Source organism: Bactrocera dorsalis, chromosome 3 (assembly GCF_023373825.1).
Source record: "Bactrocera dorsalis isolate Fly_Bdor chromosome 3, ASM2337382v1, whole genome shotgun sequence".
Lineage (NCBI taxonomy): Eukaryota > Metazoa > Arthropoda > Insecta > Diptera > Tephritidae > Bactrocera > Bactrocera dorsalis.
The window spans coordinates 15,958,904-15,979,776 of NC_064305.1; positions in this window are offsets into that span (position 1 = coordinate 15,958,904).

Genomic DNA, 20,873 nt, shown 5'->3' on the forward strand with positions numbered 1-20,873 from the left:
CAGTGAACTTTCGCCAGCTGAATACACGAGCGCTCCTTTGTATTGTGCATTTATTTCTCATTTGCATTTGCATTTTTCATTGTTTTTGCACTGAGAGAAAGATAGGGGGGAGAGAGAGAAGGGGCAGTGTGCACAATGCAAACTTGGTTGGTTCAGGGGACGCAGGATTTGCCGGAACTATTCGGAAGCGGGTGTATTGTGAGTGGGCGGTCCGTGACTGGTTGAATGCTTGCCGCATAAACACGCGATATTCTTCGTGAATATTTGTCAGCGCGCAATCATGCTTGCGAAAAGCGCTCTATAGTCCTGCTCCATGCAAGCGGCACGAGCAAAGAGCATTTGCACTCAGCCGGGCGCGCTAATAAGGTGCCAAGCAGTTGCATAGTCAGCTAACCAATAATGCATGTGACAGTGGGTTGGAAATATGAATGAATTCGTAAACATTTTTCTATCCTTAAAAAGTTTTCTGGTAGACTAATGTGCCACGTATAGACTACTTTGGGTTAGTAGTCAACCTTTAGGATGCCGACGCTGGACGCGAGTTTCAAACGACTCCATGGCTTCACTAATGAAATCTCTTCTAATGTATCATATCGTCCGTATCCGGAATGCTTAAAACGTAGCTTTGCCAATGTGCGAAGTTCACAAGAGATGCTCCATTGTTTCCTTGGTGTCTTGCTCTTTACATCTCCTGAAGTATGCTTGATCTATTAGCCCCTTTTTGTGGGCGTGTACTGCTATCAGAGTGTTCCTTGTGAGTATTTCCATAATTTTACGGTCCCTTCTATCGAGTGCCAGTAGGAACTTTTTGTATCTTTTTGTTCTACCGCTTAACTCATGACTTTTGCGGTTTTATACCCGGGCATAACGTTTCGACTTTCCTTGACGTGCTCCTGTCCAGATCTTCGTATAGACAAGGACTGTGTTTTCCACATTGTATATCACACTTGGCAATCGCGTTCACTATTTCATTACCCTCAGTACCTTTGTGTTTTCATTTCCAAGACAATAAAGCTCGTGGGTTTAGCACTAGTTCAATAGCCACCGTTGTAGTAGAGATCCCGTTATGCACGGCCTTGCCTCGTCAGACCTTGTTCTGTCGCTTCTACGAGCTTTATACTAGCTTACGGCTTCTCCACGCATTAATAACGAACTCTTAATTTTTTAAGGTATTGGACGAAACCTCTGACGACTTGTCTTATGTCTAAAGTCTAAAGTTGCCATTATTTTAATAACCTACACTTTTATTAGAAAAACGCGCTGATTACAATATCTTCTCTATAAATCACTTCTTCAAAGGAAGGAAAGGGATTCCAGTGTCCTTTGTTTATTGATCGAAGATTGAGATCCATAGGAACCCGCAGCTCAGTAGTCCGTATCGCCACTTAGCAGCTTTACAGATCCCAATCAACTGGACTGGCATTTTGGCTCAGATTCTTGAAGAGTCTGTCAATCACCGTAGCACTCTACAGTCTGACTTCTGCTTCCTTGCCGACGTTGGCTGCTTCCTTCTGGACGCCTTGTGGTTTCCTGAGGTCCCCGAACCTGACAAGAGTCTAGCAGAGGCATTCCTGCTGGTACTGGTGATTCCCCCTCGCAATTTATCCCTCTCTACAATTCTAGTTGGTTGGTTCCGGCCGACTCCCACTGGCTTAACATCCCCTTCTGGTAGGGGCCGCGCTTTAAAATGGCTCTTTGCAACAAATTTCGCAGAAGATAATTCCATCGGTCCAAGCAGGGACCCATCTGGCACAGTGTCCACTTTCGTGGTACGTTCTGACATACTATTCGCCTTTATGGTAAAAAGGTTATCACCGTTAGAAGGTGTAGGCTCTTACGGGTCTGAGCATTCACAGCTGACCAGCGCAAAGAGGGGCCTCAACCTACACCTACCACATCAACTTAGTGATGACGGGAGTGGAACATACCATAAGGCCTGCCAGTGTTTATAAGGATACGGAGGCAGACTCGGCATAAACCCGCCAGCCACTTTTACAAGCTATCACTTCAGCTGAGGGAATACCTCGACCACCATCCCGGTGTTTAATCAATCCAATACTTTAGTTCTCAAACATGGTTCGTGTCATATTTGAGGTCAGATGCTCTTTACGATTTTTTTTACAAGCTTATAGCCGTTACTGATCTGACTGTTGACAGCTGACCAGCGTGATCTCAACCTGCACCTATCATATCAACAACAAGATGACAAGAGAGTAACACACAATGAAGGCTGTCAGTGTTTTAAGGAATTGGATGTAGTATCGCATTAATCCACCAGTCATTGCTACAGGATATTGCTCCAGAAGACAGGTTGCCATGCCCATCCGGCCAATCCAATCCAAAAATTTAGTCCTCAAACATAGTTCGTGTCTGATTTGAGGTTAAAAGGTTTTTAAGACTTTTTTTAAGGCCATAAAGGCCTCAGCAAATTTAGTATTACCCAGGACTCGCCACACGGAGGGGATCCACTATACGACCTAACAAAAATTATTCGCCCGAAAATATGAAGGGAGTTTATGGTCCTGATACTCTAACGGCCAACATAATTACATAATGTTGTCTTCGTCTTATCGCTTCGGTTAATTTTGACCCTTGCATAGCCCACTGTGCCAAGGTTGTTAGCATGCAGTTGAAGCTGCAACAGTCAACAAGGCAGCAAGCCATCAACACCCGCACACTCACATGCAAACATATCCCTCCATAAGTGATGGTGGTATGTGGTCGTCCAAACAATTTTGTGGACTACACGGATGGCTCCGACCGGTTAGCTGGCGCTGCAAGTGTGGCAGTCACATTTTATGCATTTATGCCACATCAGCAGAAATTTTGATTTTTTCTACACTTTTTCTCGTTTCACATTTCGGTTTTCTTTAGCTCTCGGGCTTCCAAATGAGATATTTTCGCTTGTGGCCGGTTAATGTCATGGCTGCCGCATATTTATTTAATATCCTTGTCATAACCTTTAAAGCGTAAAAAATGTGTGAGTAAATAGTGAGTGAAGTGAAATGCTTTTGAAATTCTCGATGCAAATGCAAAACAAATTGACACAACATTTGCAAATTTTCAGCCAACTACGGTGTTCAAGGTGAGTATAATGGCGCTCCGGTATCAACACAAAAATCTACAGATTTATGAGCACATTTGAAATACTAAGTAAAGCAACCCCCCATCCTCAAAATAACTGACAAACAAACACGCTCTTTACTTCAGATCCAACTCAACACTTTTGTCCTCACACATGCCGCTCTCGTGCTCACATGCTGGGTGCGTGTGTGGTCAGCGCCGGGATACTTTACAAATTATGCAAATAAATCTTCTCTGTTACCCTTTTCTCGGCAGCATTATTTCGTCAGTGGAAAGCCTTTCATTCGATTGTGTGTCCTTTCTTCAAGATTATTAATTACAAAACTTATTGCTAGCATTTTGGTCCAATGTGTTGTTGTTTATGTCGATTGAACCTTTGACAAATTTCAAATGACCTTTTCTCGGCACTCTCACTTTGTCCATAGCAATTTACACATCTGTTCGGCACACATATGTATTTATGTTTGAGGTTATGCACTGACATACCGTACGGACCGTATGGAGTGACTGGCCACCCTATGATTATTACAAGGACATTCATAAATTATCTTCAATTTGTGTTAAATATTCGAAAATGTTCGTCGGAAAACAAAATATCGATTAATTTGGATGGTTAAAGGAGGTTATGTTGTGGTGTGACCGTTTGTGTGATAAATTTTTAAACAAAATGTGTCTAGCCAAGTTTTCTTAAGTTGAAGGAGATGCATATGGAGGAGCTAAGTATGGTCAGTACTTAGGTTAGGGCCAGTTTTGAAAGATCGTTGAAAACGTCAACAGGGATCTCACTTAGGATAGGTTAGGTCGTAGGGGTGATCCGAAATCGATACATCTCAGTAGGACAAATACTTTTCATTTGTATTACCAAAATCAAAAGATCTCTCTTGGACAAATACTTTTTCTTTGTGTTAGACGAAAACTCCTTAAAGTGTACCACCTCATAGATCGACGTAGCATTTTGAGCTTATCACAAATGGCGATAATTTTCATTCCGAGCTTCTACAAAGGTGTGTCTACCGGGATATTTCAGTCTCAGTCTGGCAACAGTTGGGCAATAGAGGAGAAAGTGACAATATGATTCCAGCTCGTCTCAATTCAGCTTTGGTAAAGATTGTCTGACAAAATATTTAGTCGTTGCTAGTGTGTTCTTTTTGAAGAGGACCAATCAGAACACCTACAAAATTGACTGCGAAATTGACATCGCTTAGTGGAAGTAGTTCTGCGAATCTCTTACGGTGCACTTTGGACCAGAAGGATCTCGCAGTAGCACAAATTCTGAGTTGGCCAGCGTCTGTCAAGCTCACTGGAGATTCACAATGATCTCACTTGGACAGCTTAAAACGCCGGTTCGTTGTGATATCTCAAGTTTAGACACGAGTATATTGGTCTTAAAACCCTCATAAATCGTCAAAATGTGTCAAACCTTTGAGTAAGCCAACATCAGTTTTGACATCTATCCTGATTCGCTGAAGGTATGATTGCCGATTCAAAAGATTTTTTAGCAAAAAATGTAACTTTGCTAGAAATGTCTCCTACGTTCTACTCTTGGCCAGCAAGTTCTCTAGGTCATCGATCAACGCCTTCTAAGCTAATGCAGGGTCTGTAGAAACATTATAGCTTTGTTTCTACAGACCCTGCATTAGATTAGAAGAACAGGACTCCAGCAAGTTATAAGTGGAACAAGGGTTCGGTCTCCAACGAGCTCATCAGCTTTGCAGTTTCCAGCGATTCTGCTATGCCCAGTGTAATAATGAAGTAAAGTTGCTTGGTAGTATTGATAATGAGGAAGGACACTGCGTTAAGCAGCGAACTCAACGTTAGTTTTGCTGCTCTGCTGTCATAGTGAATGCTTACGTTCCTATATGAGACTTTACTGCGGTTCAAGACATCTACCTACTGCTACTTTAATGACAACCATTTTGACCTGAAAATCCAACAGCAGTAATCCAGTAGCTTAAAACTAAGTTTAACGTAGAGCTCCTTACAGAAAACTCCCCCTCCAAACTTCCCCTTGAGTTTCGTACCATCCGTGAGAAGCTCGGTCCGACTTTTCTCCATATCGTCTCATATATCAGCAAAGGAAAAGATTCTGCGCTCCTCTTCCACTTAAGAAGTTAAAAAGAGATAAATGTGCCCATGTTTGGACCATTTAATAAGCCAGCTTCCCTAAGGAACCGAAGTCGCTGAAACGAGACCTGTTTTGAGTAATGAAGTGTTACTATTCTGTGTATTTCTTCCAAGCACAAATTCCACAAATGGCAAAATTCTTTAAACTAACCTCTTAATCTAAAAAGTTCGGTTTACTTTTGAAATTTTTGTTGAGTTCAACTTTTTTTTTATTTCGTCTCAAAAACTCCTAACCTTACTTTCCTCATTGCATAGTGTTTCCACTACTAAATATTAGTCATTGACTTGCAGATACAATTTTCCTTTTTTTTTAGGATTTGTGAAATTGAGAAAATCGCGTGCAATAAACAATTTCTGGCAAATAAATTTCTGGGGTGTTCTGCGAAATTGCTTAACAAAAGTATGCACCTGTCGCAGAGGATGAGCCAAAAATAATATATTACGAGTATATTATACAGAAAAATACATTATATTATGTGAGTCTCTGAGCTAGGGTGAACCAAAACGCTTATGACTGATAAACATACAACTTTTTCTTCGCTTTTTTGACACATTTGTTTTGACAGATGAGTGCGTTATATGCTTTCGTGTGAGTTCGTTCACATCGAGGTGATCCAAATGTTCCCTTTTCGTACATTTTACGCTTTGGTAATCCACCAGGGCCATTTCTTTAAGAGGGAAGCAGGGAAAGAAAACGTTTATTCTGACGTATCGTCTACTTTCTTCGCTTCCTTGCTGAAGTAGTTCTTAGCCCTCTGAAATATCATCATTCCTAGTTTTTAAACAATTCTTAGAATTCCAGCAAACTGACCAATAGTAAGAGACAAGCTACTATAGACTCATTTTGATCAGTAAGATTTGAGGAAAACCAAACTTAGAAGATAGGAGTAAAGACAGCAGCTATTATACTTAACACCGGTAAAACGCAGCTGGGGCCCAAATGGCGACTAACGAGTACGGTAAATCATTTACTCTCTTCAGTAGTTGTAAGGCCGATTATGACATTCGGTATATTAGTATGGTGGTCAATGAGGAAAAAGAAATACGCGGGGAGACTTATGAAACGTTTAAAAAGAGCAGATAGTATTTCCATCAGCGGAGATCTTGGAACAACGCCAAATCAAGCACTTATAATTACATTTACTGCCGAAAGACTTGTTTTTGAAGGAACGTAATTCTACAGAATTCATTTTCAATTCGGTCCCCCATGTTATCTTCTCTTTTAGAGAGAAGTGGAGAAAATGGCAAGGTGGATAAAGACTCAGGGATAAACATCTATACGGATGGGTCCTAACTAGAAAATCAAATAGGAAGTGATGTCTTTTCAGCAAAATTAGACACGGTAATCGCCTACTGTCTATCAGACCAATGCAGTGTCTTCCAAGTGGAGATCACAGCAATTAAGGAAAGCCTACTTGCTCTGACAAAGAGTATGCTCACAAGAAGGAATATATTTCTTATATAAAGATAACCAAGTGGCTTTGAATACTTTGAATAAAGTCTATTAGAGCTTCATGAAAGGTAATGAAATAATGCATTGATCTCTTTGGGGATCTAACATCCTATATCACGAAAAACTTTCAATGAGTTCTAGGACATAGTGATATCCTTGGTAACTGTGAAGCCGATGAACTAGCTAGAGCAGGCACTACTATTGTACGAGTATGTTGTAGATAAAGTTGAGTCTCAGTGAAATCGATCCCTAACTTCCTCAACAAGGAGGCACCCATAGCTTGCATGGCATTTGTACCTCATATGCCAACTATTAACAATCAAAATGGAGGAATGGTATAAGAATACTAGTTAAAGTGCTAACAGGTGACTGCCTAATTAGCAGAGATGCCTTGAGACTAAAATGACTGTTGTAGAAACTATCAACATAGTTTCATATATGTTGATCATATTCTATGCGAATGCAAAGATTTATATAGGAAAATAATCGCAACTATCGGCCGAGGGTTTCTTAACGATATTTAGAAGGTTGCACAGATAAAACTTATTGTACTGAAGAACTGTATCAGGAGCACGGAGTGATTCATAGAAAAGACAATGGAGTCATGTGTAGAAGTTCACACAAGTGAGGAAAGTTCTTTGAGTGTCATTCACTTGGGAGTGACCAGAAATGATTCTTTTACATTTGGGGTCAAGCAGCTCACGACTTTTGGTCTTAGACCAAATATCCTCTGGATAACCAAAGAACATCCGTGAGAAGGCGAACCGTCCCCCTCTAGGATAGTACGCAAGGTTTGAGGCCTGTCACGTAAGAAACGCCTCCAATGAAAAGTAACGCCTTTTGGTCTTAGACCAAGTATCTTCTGGGTAGCCAAAAAAAATCCGTTTGAAGTAGAGCTAAAGTGAGAAGGCGAACTGTCCGTATCCAGGGTTGTGCGCTAGGTTTGGGATCCGTCACGTAATAAACGCCTTCAATTAAAAGTAAAAAATAGCCTCGGAAGGAGACCGCCCTTCAGGGCCACCCTTATGTATACAAATATTGAAATGCCGGCATTAAAAAGTGATGTTGTAGAAAGGCAGTCGAAATCACATATGAATGTCTTTCATCAAGTTTTCGTGTATATACATATGTACTTGCATAGTTAGTACATCTATACATACTATATACACCCACAAACGTAACTACTATATTTATCATATATACTTTTAGGATATCTAAAAATACTTATAACTGTAGTCCTAATATCTCCATACGTTTTATGTCGCTTCATCAAATTATATTTGCGTTTTTTATTACGTCTAACGGTAATCTAAAATTAAAATCATTTGGCAGTTGTCGAAATTTATTTCACCGCACTGAGCGAGGAAAGGGTGTAAACTTAGAGGAAGGTGAAAGCACCCTCCAACGGCGCTTATTTGTGCTTTCACCAAGCTAATGAGTATGACAAACATCGCGTGGAGAAAATATATTATCAAAGTAAGTACGGCTAACGGTGCTTGCGGAATGTGTGAGTATGTTTTACATATCCGTTATATAACTATTATATATGTACATATGTATGCATGTGTGTGTGTCTCATGCAGCGGATGTCATAGGTAGTGAAAGGTAGCGAACTCAATTAAACAAACGCACGATGTGTAGATGCCATTTGAGCGATATGAGCGAGCGCCTGCGGCAAGTGATGCACATATTCATATATGCCGTTGTGTTTGGTACGTATGTATGATGTTGTATTTATTTTTAGTTGCGCAGACACATAAATTTTTATGTTTGCCTCATTTAATTTCCGTACTTATTGCAAATGCTTTCCAATTATATTCTCATTGAATTTTGGTATTTTTTTTTTGCTTTTATTTACTTTCACCACACACAATGGGCCATTTTGACAGCCGAAATATAGCTACCCGGTATTTTGTGGGTGTAGTCAACCCTTCGGAAGACAATTTTCACGTGTCTTGCAACATTCTTTTTAATTGCTTTTTGGTTTCGGTTGCCGCTCCAAATATGAGAAACATCATCGATATTAATCAATGGATGGCAGGGAGTTAAATACGGGCACTCAGGCTGACATATTCATTAATAACTAAATGCGAGTGTGCTTATATAATATTATATATACAGTTATACATATGTGCAAGTTAGGGTGGGTCAAAAAAATGTAAATATTTTTATTTTATACTGAATGTGCCAGTTTGCCATGTTATTTGTAACAGAAAGTGGTCGTCCCTCTGACTGTATATACGCGAACTAGTCGTCGACCTAAAATCTTGCACATGTCTTTTCCTCCTCATGAAGCTGCTCATTTGTCGAAATCTTCAATATTGGACGACTATAGCACATAGCTGTCATACAAACTGAACGATAGGCATCAAGTGCTTATATGGGCAACTTTTTTATTTGACGAGATAACTTTACGAAATTAAGCACGGATTATTTTCTGAAGCAACTGTGTAATATATGAAGAAATCGTTTAGATCGGATCACTATATCATATTGCTGCCATACAAACTGAACAATCAAAATTAAGCTCTTGTATGGAAAACATTTTCATTTGGCGAGATATCTTCAAGAATTTTGACATAGATTGTTTTTTAAGGCAGCGCTTTCATATTCGAAGAATTTTTTCAGATCGGGCTACTATATCATATGGCTGCCATAGAAACTAAATGATAAAAATTAAGCTCTTGTATGGAAAACTTTTCCATTTGACGAGATATCTTTAAGAATTTTGACATAGATTGTTTTTTAAGGCAGCGCTTCCATATCCAAAGAATTTTTTCGGATCGGGCTACTATATCATATACCTGCCATACAAACTGACCAACCAAAATCAAGTGCTTGTATGGAAAACTTTCTTATTTGATTAGATATCTTCATGAAATTTGGCATAGATTGTTCTCTAAAGTAGAGCTACGATATTCAAAAAAATTGTTCAAATCGGATAACTATAACATATAGCTGCCAAACAAACTTGTCAATCAAAAGCAAGGCCTTTTAAACAATTTTGAAGTTTTCTGTGCATAATGTAAAAAATTATTGATTTTTTCCACGCACCCTAATGCAAGTACATGACTAATGTGTATACAGACGTACTTACATTCACACATCCACAATTATATACCTACAAATATACCACAAAAGTCTATTAGTACCTTTGCCTTGCATGCTTAACTTTATGCCATGTTTTTGTACAACAATTTATTACAAAATATGCCTCATATATAATAATATTGCCGTCAAGCATTTAATGAAAGAAATCAACAGCAAAAAAATTAAAAAAAAAAACAATCCACTTATGCATATTTATGACATTCATTCATTGATTTCATTTGTAGACTTTATTTTTATAACCGAAAAAGTATGGCGTCTACTCCTGCGCTTTTCATTCGCTTTCGCTTGCGACTCAACTCTTGTTGTTGTTGTGTCATTTAACGACAGTATTTGTTTTAATTTAGGCAACTTCAACTTAAACTCCACTCCTCCAGCGCCTCTCCTCCACCTCCACTTTCACTGCATTCCCAACAGTGACATGTGATTCGTTGTGTGCTGAAAGGCTTGTGGAATGCATATTTCCAAAAATGTTTCGAAAGTCAGGAAACAACAACAAACAAATATTTCATAATATATTGCATGACAGCCTATGAATATTTATGAGTATGGATTTAATAAGGCAACGACAGCAGCAAATGAGTGCCCGAATGGTGTGCCTCGATAGACTAACTACCCTTTGATATATTTAATGAATAATAAATATGGGTACTTTCGGTTAAATATCTACTTATATGTGTGTAAATATGTATGTGTTTTTATGAACAGACGTTCCTACTCAAATATGTTAAATAGGTGTGAGTGAGTAACGGTAATCAATACAGTTTAGGATATTAACCAGATTTTGCGTATGAAAGAGTTTAAGTTATATGGAGGAAAGCATAGTCATGACAAGAACCATTCATACTAATTACTACGAACTACTCACCGACCCAAATAAAGTTAAAACACGGCTATAAGAGGACAGTTATGGTAATCATTGGTTAGATGTCATTCTCTAAATATAATGGTTAAAGTTTCAGTTATGAAGTCTTATACACAGTCTGAAAACAGTTATGGAAGCTTAGTCATGACGAGAACCATTCATACTAATGACAACGTGGAAACTACTTGCCGACCCAAACAATATTAAAGTGCCGTTATATTAGTCCTTGATCGTATAAAATCCGTCTCAATTTCGGTAACCCTTCGTTAGATGTCATTCACTAAATATAATGGTTAATTGGTCGGTTAGTTGATTGAAATGAGAGGTTGTCTTGAGCTCACAAGCAACTCCAAACTTAGTACCTTTCAATAACACATCGGATTCAATAAAATTCTTAAGCTTTCTTACACAACTTGTTCAATTTTTTTTAGATTGCCACATTGGGTATCATAGTAGATATTCCGTTACACTCAGAAGGCTGGGTTCCTCCTTATTAACTTTCTCATAGATAAATACACGAAAATGAATCCTACAACCAATCTATAATGAATCCACCCTACAACTTTCCCACTTTGCTGAAAGTATAAACCTTTTGGCCCGTCCACCATCGAAACTACTTATCGTAATTTTGTGGTACGCCCTGTATGGATGGCTTTACAAGATTTGAGATTCCAATACCTTAGACATATCTAATAACACTTGACCGAGTTGATAGTAGCCTTGGTCAGCTTATGGGTATAACGTTCCGGAACGACTAATTCATTTGCTTTCACGTTTCTTTTTATATAAAGGTGCAATCTTCTACAAAGACCGCGCCGTTAATACCGCTTTCTCCAGGTTGGACAAAGGATCGAAAGAAATGGGTCTGGCAGTGAACGAGGACAACATAACCTCGAAGTCCTAAATTACTTCGCCCATTTTGGCACTAGCATTAACACTAAGGACAACTTCATCTTCGAAATCCAATGCTTCGGTCTGAGAAGTAAAGTCCTCTTTGGATTAACCAAGACCAAACTCTACAAGTAACTCATAATCGCCGTCCTGTTTTATAGTGCAGAGGCATGGACGTTGACAACGGCTGATGAGTTGGCGTTACGAGTTCACACGAAAAAGGTTCTGCGGAAGATTTCTGATTCTTTGCGAATTGGCAACGATGAATACCACAGTCAACGGAAAGATGAGCCGTACGGGATATACGACGACATTGATAAAGTTCAGCGAATTAAGAGACGGCGACTATGCTGATCATATCATCCGAATGGATCCAGCTCTGAAAGTATTCGACGCAGTACTCGCCGGGGAAAGAGGAAGAGGAGAAAGATATGCACTCCATTGGAAAGAAAAAGTGGAGAAGGACCTGACTACACTAGATATCTCAAATTTCGCGTCAAGCAGCGAAAAGAAAGAAGACTGGCGCGCTGCTGTAAGCTCGGCTATAATCGCTAAAGCGGTGTCTACGCCAATAAAGAAGAAGAAAGTGTCGTTGTCTCTGCATTTTTCTAAACAAACTCTTTTCGAGCTTTGAGTCTACACCAATCAAAAATTTTTAAAATATCAATTCGCCGGTGATTCCCAACCGATCCCCAAATTCGTAAAATATTAAATCAGCTCTGATTCCAAACCGATGCCAGCCCTCTTGGTATAATAAATTCGCGGCACACTCAGAATTTCAGCAACTTGGCCGCAGCCGCCACCAAAAGTGTGAACATTTCCTTAATGTATGACTTTGAGTTGTAGAGCAGAAGCGAAGGCGGTAACTCGTGCCCCCGAAGCGAATGTGCAGTTATGGGTGCAACAATTTTCAATTTTTCATCGTTACCCAACGATCTCGATACTCAAGCCTAGCGATAAATACGACTGACCAAACAAGAGATGCGGCTATCGCTTAACAACAACAGCAGCAACAATGCCAACTAACTGCAAGGTCGAGATCATCGGCTGGAAATCAAAGCGCGGCGGCTGGGCCGAGCGGCAAGTGATCGCACACTCGCGGTAAAAACATTCGAAAACAAATGATTATATTTATGTTATTAAAGTAATTTAGCGAAAATGACGTAAACCGTAAACAGCGGCGCAAAACGAAGGTGGCAGCACGGCTTTCGCAGGCGCATGCATGGCGGATACATACATACTCGTATATATATATGTATGTGTGTTGCATGGCTGATATTGCGCTATTGTGTTGCAATTTGGCTGCAGGTGAAGTAGCGTTCTGTCTACTTTAGAATAATCGAAAATTTTATCATGTCGCTTAGGTTGATGGATTCGCGCTAACAAGTGGAGTGGCCAAAATGCGCTGCAACACGGCAACAGCAGCGTGAACGCGCAGCGCTTACAAAATGCTTGAACCCTAGCTATCAGTGTGCAGCACTACAAGTTGCTGTTTGTCGAAGACGCCACATTCCAGAAGTGGCTGGCAAATGATGGACCTTGTAAGGTCCATCTGGCAACTATTTGCAGCCACCGCTACTTGCAACGCCTCAACGGCGCAACGCCTTGTGGGCGCACGTTGCGGCCCATGTGTCGGTGCAATATTATTTCGCGGCCGCTTGCCAGCTCTGCCGTGCAGCGCATAGTTCGCGTGGCGCGTGCAAGTGTATAATCTTCACCTTTGCGAAATCGAGTTGCTGCCGAAGTGCAGCTCTGCATGCCGCGCGCTCGGTGTCGCCGCGCTGCGCTACAGCTCTATTAACCTCTGATTTAGTGATAACGATCAAGCGTAGCACTAACACCAACTACCTGCTACTTCTCAACTGCTTCCTGCTTATCGAATGCAACGCCGAAATTGTTGTGGTCGCTTGTTTGGCAAAGATTGTCTTGCCTTTATCTATGTAGGAGTTTACGCAGCCTGATAGAGTTTCATGTGGCATGTGTGGCAGTGTGTGTCCATAATTGGCATGCAATATGTGATTTGCTCCTTGTTGCCATTAACGTGCTCAGCTGCTTTCGTTTTGTTACCCCCGCTTGTTTGGCGTGGTTAACACGAGTTTCGAAGCTCGAATGGTTCATCAATTTTTATAGTAACAAATTTGTGCGCTCAAAGTTATTTCCGGTGACTAAGTTTCAGAGAGCGTTGGTATGTAGTACCGTTATATTTTGTTGCAACATCGCTTTTCTACATCTTCTTCTTCTTTATTGGCTTAGACAACGCTTACGCGGTGATACCAGAGTTAAGTACAGCGCCCAATCGTTCTTCCCTTTCGCTGTTTGTCGCCAATTGGAGATTCCAAATGTAGCCAGGTCCTTCTTTCCAACGGAGTGGAAGTCTACCTCTTCCTCAGCGTCACTTAGGGGGTATTGTGTCACATACTCTCAGAGCTGGAGTGTTTTCATCCAGCTTTTCAACGGTGTGGAAGTCTACCTCTTCATATGTTTTCCTTGGCTGATACTGTGTCGAATACTTTTAGAGCTGAAATGCTTTCGTCCATACGGACGTCTTGATCTAGCCAGCGTAGCCGCAGTCTCTTAATTCGCTGAACTACTTGTGTCAAAGACGTCGTATGTCTCGTATAACTCATTGTTCCATCGACTGCGATATTTGCCGTTGCCAAAGCTCAAAGTACCATAAATCTTCTGCAGAAACTTTCTCTCGAAACTCGACAACTCAGCAGCTGTAGTCATCGTCTGTGCCTCTGCACCATATAGCAAGACGGGAATAATGAGGGACGTATAGCAGATCAAGATAATACCATCAGCGGCACAACCAAGTCATATAACGACTTCTTGTCTAACTGTATAGTCGATTTGGGTTCGGAGTGCTTGCTGCTCGCTGATTTATCAGCATCGAGCCATTTCAGTCGAAAGCTTATATAGTTTTCGGCAGTCGGAGTAGCGAGGATCAAGCTTTCCATTAAAAAACTGGCTGTTATGAACATGGAAAAGAATGTAAATGTGTCGGATGAGGAGTTACTATCGATCTTCGTGATATGACGTTGTTCTGATGGAACACAGTTCAATCCAAAACTGGGGATTACTTCTTACAGACGGTCCAATTGTTATAGTAAAGGTTCTATTTAACAGTTGAACTCTAGAGGAGCAGCTTATAGTAGATGATTCTCTGCTAATCACACCAAAGCTTACCTTTGAGAAGATAAGGATAAAGTTATGGTTATACCAGTGGGCTGTTACGGCATACAGAGACCTACGGCCCTTAGTAAAGACAAATGGAGGTTCGGCTTAACTTCAGCTAAAGTATTTGTCATACGCTTATTTCGAACTTTATTTAAGTCAAGTTCCAGATAGTACTGGACATACCATATGTATACATGCAGAAAGTATCGTCATTACTTAGGCCAATTCTGCCAACATGTGATGCCAGTTAATTGTGAGCTGTCACTTTGCCAACAATTGGCCTACAACCCTCTCGAGATCGTATGTGTAAAAATCTTTTGGAAATGATGTCAGCGATCCCATTCCCATATGGCAAAAGGGACGGTGGACGCACAGACTAATCCCAGATATCCATTTGTGCATACCTGTGGATAGACAACATGAGAACCTAGACTTCCACCTTACCCAGCCTAATCATGGACATCCATTCGTGGGTAGAAATACAACATGGGGACCTAGACTTACACCTAACCCAAATACTGAGTGGACATGGATTCTTAGAAGCTATCTGTTCCGATTCCATCACGACCTTAGTCCACACTGTCCGACGTTTAAAGAAGCATAGAATCTTCTGGGAGTAGGTTAGGTTTAGCGGATTAAAGTTCCACACTCCGGCTTTCGGTGCTTCCTCTTACTATGAAAAAAAAAATTAATAATAAAAGATGAATGGAACAACTTAAATTTCGCTTGAAACCGTAACATGCTGCCTGTCGATTCCTGAGAATCTCCCTGGAAAGTCTTTTCAAAGAACGTTGCAGAACACAGAACCATTACTAGTTGTCCCAACGATAGAGGGGGTCCACTTAACCACATGTATATCTGACATAAGTATGTTACCAATTTCTCTCATTATTATTTGGGGCATCTACTCCGTCTTTTTCATAACATGACTAATACACGGTTCGCGGAATACTTTCGTAGGCCGCAACGAAAGAAGGAACTTCCGGAATAAGAAAACGCACTTTAATTTGCTTTTAACCGAATCCAATTGCACTTCCTATACGACTAAAGTAGGAATAACCCTCCCATACAAAGATACTACTCTCAAATCGTGATAAAACTCCAACAAATTAATCATAAAGGAAAAATAATTAATTTCCACGCAATTCAAAAATATGGCAACAGTAGAAGAATAAACGAACTCATATAAAATTTGCATAGCCCGAAGCATAAATAAAACTCCACGAAAGAAAAGATGTTCGATATGAAGCATGTGAAAAATATGCGCTCTCACCCTACTACACGCTCTCGTGTCGGAACATTAAATAATCACAGCGGAACGTGACATTTACGTAAAATAAACTTAAGTTACGGCGAAAAAGAGAATCAAATTGCTTTATTTGCATAAACAAATACAGTTGGATTAACAATAAAAAAAAAACTAAGATAAATAACGGAAACACAATGAAAGCATACAGAGAGAACATTTCAAAATACAAATGATTGACTGCTGACAAAAAGTTGACAAGGAAGAGAAACCATGAGCTGCTGGCAGCCACAGACGAGTGACAAATGTGTGGCGGGAACTGAGGCTTGTGGAAAACTTTTTGCAAGAAACGTGTTAAATGTGCATTTATCGAAAAAGTTCAACGTTGCAGCTTAAGACAAAATGACAAAAATGTATATAAATCAATAAGAGATAGAGAGATATGGAGAGGAGTAAAGTAGAGTATTGAAAAAAGAAATAGAAAGGAAGGTGTGGAGGATAAAAAAATAATGTTTTTAGTCGTAACGTTACTTAATTAAGTATAATGTGTTGTTAACACTACGTGAAATTGAATGGATTGTTGTCAAAATAGTGAGACCGCAGAGTCTGTTGAAATTCGCGTCAAGCGCAGGCATTCTAAAGGATTACTACTACTCTAGGACCTAGCAACTGAACTCCGTCTGGTATCGCAAAGGATTGAAACTGATCTATGCGTGGCTTATAGGCCTACCAGATTAACCTAACCTAACCGAATGTCCTCGTAAAACAAAAACTTTACGTAACCACAACTCAATACCTCTGTAGTAGACAATTCATGTCAGTTTCGGTCTCAGAAATGTTTGGAGTCATTGATATCTACTCTGTGGTTTCGCATTTTAGTTTCTACCTTATAACTTGGTCCTAAACTAGACAAAAAGCAGCCCTTTCAGCTGCCCTATATTCCACGCTGATATTTTTGCTATTGGGAAAGCCGGGGAACTAGACTTTATTTCATCTTTAGCCAATTCCAGAGTGAACATCTACTTATACAGCAAATCAGCAATCAAGGTCTATAAACACCTTTTGTGATCCGGAAGTGTCTTGAAAAGCAAAGCAGCAGTGGAGAATATCACCAAAAACAAACGACGTCACATCAACAGAGTGCATCGTTGGTAATAAGATAGTGGGACTAGAAACTGTAGGGCTGTAGGTGACCCATATTGGCACAGGCATTGGCTTTATGACAAATTAGACAGAAGTATGGTAAGGAAACTCAAAACTCCATAGAATGACTTACCGGAATGCAAAAGTGATGTGCAAAGCAATCAATTAGAAATATACAAAGTTCCTACTCATTAGTGATAGAAACTAATTTGGTCACGGCCTGCAGCAAGGTGCTGACAGATCAAGAATACTCAAGGAACTGTCAAGAGCAAGGCATCATGGATTTCACTTGGATCCATGTCTCCAAAAAGGGGTCACATAGGCTCACTAGCTCCTAGCAGTATACTCGTATTGGAACTTATCATTTTGCTGGGACTAGTTGAGACGCTGTGACTTAGGAGAGGGCACAATAGACGCTAGGTCACGGTACAATACTCACTTACTTATCTAATCTGAGGCATCAGAGAAATAATGGAGCAGTATTTGTCTTGCACTCTCAAAGCCACACTTTAAGCATTGCGGGCCGCACGGTATGAAATAACGGAAGAAGTATCGTTAGTGAGGCCGCAGAACCTATAAAAATTCGCGACAAACAAAACCATCCTTCAGAATGGATGACTACTTCGCATAAACTATGTAGCGGCACTCCATCTAGCATCGATATCGGCCAAATATTGGCTATGCGTGGCTCATTAGACCACCAGACTAACCTGATCAAACCTTATAACAGCAAAGATTTGATATTAAATCCCAAGTTTAGAGACATAATGCTCAGAAAGAGTGGCAATCAGTTTGATATGTCGACGTAATTGATTCAGTAAGGGCTATGAATGTCAAAATAAGAATATTTTGGGACCGTATATTAAAGATATGTGCTTGGACGATCTTTAGTTTGTCATTCGTGGCAATTCAAGATCATAACCGAGTCATAAGCGGTCTCCGGATCTTTAGTTCGTCATCCTCGGCAATTCAAGTTCTTAATCGTGTCATAAGCTGTCTCAGCAATGTGAATTGAAGATTTCAGAGAAACACTTTAACCACTGCGATGAATACTTCAATACTTTTTCTAACACTTAAAGTAAAGTAAAAATAAATCCATTATTTGATTAAGCCAGAAAAAATGTATGAAGAGTTTGTTAAGATTCGTAGGGAATCATCCAATACGACCAAACTCGTAATACGGTCTTGCAGTGTCAACATATGGACTATTTCAAAGAAGACATCTACCAGAAGTTTCCAGCTTTAGCCAATTGGAGAGAATTGATTTCCTTTAGGACAACGCCTGGCCTTCTTTTTCAATAGTAATCCGCGGGAAGCTTCGAGAGTTTGATTCCGAGGTTCTTCCAATGTAAGGCATCCACTTTATAGTCTGGACATGGCCTCAAGTGATGACTATCTGTTTTTGCCTCTAGCAAAGGATTTTGCTGGAGAAAAATTCGCTTCAAGAAAAGCTTGTTAAAGTCGACTGTTCCAAATTTTGTCAAGAGGAACAAGTATTTTAATAAAACGATTATTAGAAAATTACTCCAAATTGACAACAAGCTTTTAAGTAAAACGGTGTTTATTTCACCTAGATCGGACCTCTCTAACCATGTCAAACAAAACCTTCGAACGAGGTCACTTTCAATAAAGGAATGTTTGAATTTGGGATCATCATCATGTGAGCCGTGTCTGAAATGAGGTTGCCGCTCGGTAGGTAGAAAGTTTCAGATGTTCAGAGCCAGTTTGAAAAAAGAAGCTTCATCCAGTTCCAGTTTTAGTTTGGTCAACTTTAGAAAGCCATTCTTACCTTTCTTATCATGCTAAGAGTAAGATACGAGGCACACATAATATTTAAGCCTGAAATTGTTGTGTTTCGTAAGTGGAAAGTGTAGACCCTGAGTGATTTTCAGCGTATTGTTTGCCAACAAATTAATACCAAAACTTTTTTAAATCGCACTTATACTCCTGTCTACCTGTCATTTTTATTTCGCTTAAAATCACAGTCAACCACATTCGCACACATTCTGTAGCCACCTCTTTAGTCATACACAGACGAGCTTATAAATGCAACTGTGTTGATATCCTTGCAGCTAGACACTCGCCAGCATTGTACTCCGTATCTCTTAAACGTTGGCGTTTCTATTACTCCTGCCCGTTCACTCATATTTGCGCGAACACGTTCCGACAATTCATCATCACTCGCCGCCGATTGTGAATGCCACCACAAAACAACTTACGTATGCACTCCAACTCTCGAGTTGCTGCTGGAAGTTTGTTTTGGCAAACGCTGTCATTCTTCACAACGGCAGTTATAACCACAGTGATCTAACTGCATAGAAACAGAAAGATTTACAAAGAACCCGGTAGGAATGCTCAGTGATGGCTGCAGGAAAATGCAAGTTTTAGAAGAACTGTTAGACAAAGTTGAGAGTTAACTTCGTAGAGACAAAGTGGATAAGCATATTTAGAGCAAATAAGTTTCATTATACTTCTTAGCTCAGGATCCAGCAATTCAATCTTCCACCACAAAACAATTGATACTCAAATAGACTAAGACTTCCACTTGAATTTCTGGGGATCTCTGGGATCTTATGAGAAAAGTCTTTCAGATTTGTCTATAACCACAAGACCAACCCAGAGGAATACGATTTCGAAGAAACTTGAACTTCAAATATCCATAAAACAAAAGTGAAAACAGTTAGGTTCGAGCAACCATGCATCAGACGAATATGCAGGAACGCAGGAAACGTCACAAAGAATATTAACCCTTTCAGCCCCAAAGGACTTTTTAAACGATGTCAAACATATATAGAAGTTGCTTATAAGCAACTTCGGGGCTGAAAGGGTTAATAGATACTCTGATAGCCAAACTTCAATAAAAGCAATAATCTCAGCTCCAAGCAAGGACGCAATAGATATGGTGATTCCCGAAAAGCGCCTGCATAACATACATATATTGGAATCCAGGCTATAAGATAGTTCCAGGAAATGAAATAGCTACTAAGATTGTCAAAAGTGCCCTACCGAACCATTTCAGGAAATACGGAAGTCGATGAAAACAATACACAATGGCATTTCTGAAAGAGCTGGCATACGGATCAGGGTGAGTTGAAATGCCTTGCCGCTGATGAAATGAATATTCCACTGATATTCTGAAACTATTACCTTAAATGTATCGATTTGAATCTCTAGGTTAAAATCAAAATACCAGCAGTAGGATTTATGACCAGCTCCTCAGAAGATAGACATACGAGTATAGAAAATAATTGAGGTTTTGCACTACGACCTATGGTCTATTGTATCCGCTCCTATAACACATACGGTCCCTTTGAATAATACCACGAGCGATCTTGTCCACGTAGATATATTCTTGGATCCTAAGGATACTGAAGCTACTTATAAAATGTCGTACTTCATTGGTTAGAGCTTATCATATGAGGAACAAATTATTACTCTAATAGAGACCAAGAACCAGAACATTTACATATCTCCACTAATTCCCTTTACAAACACTTTCTCGCAGGGCAGTTGTTTCTTAGATACGCGTTCTTCTACGTACCTTCCAGGCGCATAGCACTAATGCAAGTATTAAAAGCTTTACAGCTTTTTAAAGAGTTTCAAATTAAGTGGCGACTTTTGTGGCTTCACACTTTAGTCTTTCTCCCTAAAAACTACCCACACTTAGCAAAGAGGCAGAAAACTCTTATTAATTAATATCATATGTGATCGTGATGTTGAGGCTGCCTCTTTATATTTGCAGAGTTTTTCTTGCTGTCTTTGAACTTCCGCTTTATCTG